General features: G+C 40.8%; 1 long non-coding RNA gene across 1 annotated transcript; it reads left to right on the top strand.

Annotated features, from left to right (window-relative positions):
* Nucleotides 1–2,799: 2,799 nt before the first annotated feature.
* Nucleotides 2,800–3,304, top strand: LOC107738795 (uncharacterized). The gene is made up of 3 exons (XR_001639928.1): nt 2,800–2,864; nt 2,954–3,049; nt 3,242–3,304. It is a non-coding gene; the product is annotated as an uncharacterized LOC107738795 (long non-coding RNA).

The raw sequence follows: 3,304 nt of genomic DNA on the forward strand, positions 1-3,304 counted from the left end.
TGGCAGGTCAGTGAAGTACTACTTCGTTTACATAGTACAAATGATTAAAATGAACACAAGCATACAGTTTATAAGGAATTGCTCATGAATGCGAAAGATCGGTTTCTCTCTCTCCCTTTTCATTAATTTTTTATTGTATTTTACTTTATTTACTTATTTCTTAATTAATTACATCATTTTTTTTTTATTTACTCCTTCAGGCTGGTTATAACACTGTGGACTCTGCCAGTTCTTTCACAATTCCAGCAGCCAGTGTCCCTGAGCTGTCTTCAAGCAGAAATATCAATGTGACTGCTTGCTGGTCTTTCCATGTCGATGCCTCGCCAAAACGTAAGCCTATAACTTGTAATATTGTTTAGAAAAAGATTGTCAGGGTGAATTCACTAAAGTTTGGTGGCAGTTGTAGCATGCCGTGCTTGAACACAAAACCTGAATCTTATTTACAGTTGAGCTTTACCGGGCACATTGTTTTTGAGTGCACTTTTGGCCTTTTAATGAGTAAAAATTCAGATGCTGGATGCATCAGTGGGTGAGTCATACTATGCATTCCCAGAAAAGTCTGGCAGGTTGCAGTGGTCTGCTCTACTCCCCACAACCTTGCACTCAGAAGCAGCCTGCGAGCTGGCCGAGTGCCCTTGGCAAATTCTGATCAGCGCTAATTATGTGGGCATGAGACTCTTGCTCCCTTACCTGTTTTGCATCATTTATGCAGTGAATTGGGTCCCAAAAACCTGTGGCTCACTCCAAAATAAACAACACTGTTAGAGAGCACAATTCAATCTTAGTGAATTCCCCTTTCAAACTTTTGAGCAGGATAGTGTTTGCGAGCTTATGATTCTGGGGAAAGAACACTAAATGATTCCTTGTCATTTACATTTGTCCTAGTGCCAGCTAATTTGCTACCTTTTGGAAATGGAGAAAGAGTAACACCCCGTTTGGATAGTGGAAGCTCTGAAGCCATTACATTGCATCAGCCTTTCAAGTTTTTTGGACACACACACAACCAGACCTTTGTAAGCATTTTTGTTGTCGTTGTCCTTATTTAGATGATTAGTTGTTTTATCTGCTTGCATTAGAAATGACAAGTCTCTTCAAATGAGTAAAACTAGTAGCTCTACTTTTTTCAGACGTTGCTACTTTGATGTACGAGTGTTTGAAATTTGAAATTCAGAGGACTTTTGATTTATAGAATTAACCAGTAGGAATTATGCCAAATTCTGCCTCTTCATTCTGTCACCATATATTTCCCCTCACAACACGTGCAAACGTTTTGTCCTAAACTTTAGGTCAACAACAATGGCCATCTAACGTTTACTGAGCCACTGTCCGACTACATCCCCCTGCTGAATTCTGGAAGAGACATTGTTGCTCCTCTCTGGACTCACCTTGACAACAGACGTGGTGGAACTATCTCTTATAGAGAGGACACAAGCAGTGTTGTACTGGAGCTCATCACTGCATCTATCGACCAATACTTCCCCAACATAACTTTTGCTGCTACATCAGCTTTTGTCGCGACCTGGGACAGTGTGCCATACCACAATGGTGGAGGGGTAAGATTGAATTGTTGTTTATCAATGAATTAGTGTTGTCCTGTAAAGATTTTTCATGCTTTCTCTTGCTATTTTGAAGGTGGCTACTTTCCAAGTGGTTTTTATCTCCAATGTCCATCGCTCTTTCATCCTCATCAACTATGGAGACATTGCAGAGACCGAACAAATGTGGCTGGTGAGTGGTATCAGGTCCATGTAAGCTTTACGAATGAGACAGATGACAAGGAATTGCCCTTGCCTAGCTTCATACCTTACATTCTACCAAAAGGCAGTTATATCTGGAACAGGTTGATGACCTAACAACGATTCCTTTTTACTTCTACAGGCTGGTTACAACACATTGGACTCTGTCCATTCTTTCACAGTTCCAGTGACCAGTGCCCCAGAACTCTCATCCAGCAGCAATATCAACATGAATGGTCGCCGATCTTTCCATGTTGACGGCTCACCTAACTGTAAGCCAATGCAACCAGAAGCTCAAGCTTAACATGTACCATTTGTGAGCTTGTTTCTTCAGCAGAAGCAGAGAGTTCATTCTCACTTATCCTTTCCTTAGTGCCAACTAATTTCCTCGCTTCTGGGGATGGAGAAATTGTCAACCCCCCTGCTGAGGATGGAAGCTCGGATATCATTTTCTTGCAGCAACCTTTCAAATACTTTGGACACACATACAATCAGATCTACGTAAGCACAACATTTCCCGTACCATTTAAGTTATTTATGTACCCCTCTTTTTTTTTTGTTTTCAAAATTCTCTTTAAAATATTTTCGAATGATTGTGGTCCTAAATTTTAGGTGAACAACAACGGATACCTAACATTCACCGAGCCGCTGTCTGCCTACACCCCCTTTCTGGATTCCCCAAGAGACATCATTGCTCCTCTTTGGACTCGCCTTGACAATCGACGTGGTGGATCTATCTCCTATAGAGAGGATACAAGCACTGCTGTACTGGCACAAGTCACTGCAGCTGTTAAGCAATGCTTCACCAACATACCATTTGCTGCTACAACAGCTTTTGTGGCTACCTGGGACAGTGTACCGTACTATAATGGTGGAGGGGTAAGACTTACCATAATCTTTGATTATTAATCAATGGTCTGTCTTGTCGCTTTGGAAGGTGTTGAATGCTGTCTGTTGGTGTTTTGAAGGTGGTCACTTTCCAAGTGGTTTTAGCGTACAATGTCCATCGCTCTTTCATCCTGATCTATTACGGAGGTGTTGCAGAAACAGAACAACAACTTACCATTTGCTGCTACATCAGCTTTTGTGGCTACCTGGGACAGTGTACCGTATTATAATGGTGGAGGGGTAAGACTTACCATAATCTTTGATTATTAATCAATGGTATGTCTTCTCGGTTTGGAAGGTATTGAATGCTGTCTGTTGGTGTTTTGAAGGTGGTCACTTTCCAAGTGGTTTTAGCGTACAATGTTCATCGCTCTTTCATCCTGATCTATTACGGAGATGTTGCAGAAACAGAACAACCTTGGCAGGTCAGTGAAGTACTACTTCGTTTACATAGTACAAATGATAAAAATGAACACAAGCATACAGTTTATAAGGAATTGCTCATGAATGCGAAAGATCTGTTTCTCTCTCTCCCTTTTCATTAATTTTTTATTGTATTTTACTTTATTTACTAATTTCTTAATGAATTACATCATTTTTTTTTTTTACTCCTTCAGGCTGGTTATAACACTGTGGACTCTGCCAGTTCTTTCACAATTCCAGCAGCCAGTGTCCCTGAG

This window comes from Sinocyclocheilus rhinocerous, unplaced genomic scaffold (genome assembly GCF_001515625.1).
Source record: "Sinocyclocheilus rhinocerous isolate Xijiao unplaced genomic scaffold, SAMN03320098_v1.1 scaffold4723, whole genome shotgun sequence".
NCBI classification, from domain to species: domain Eukaryota; kingdom Metazoa; phylum Chordata; class Actinopteri; order Cypriniformes; family Cyprinidae; genus Sinocyclocheilus; species Sinocyclocheilus rhinocerous.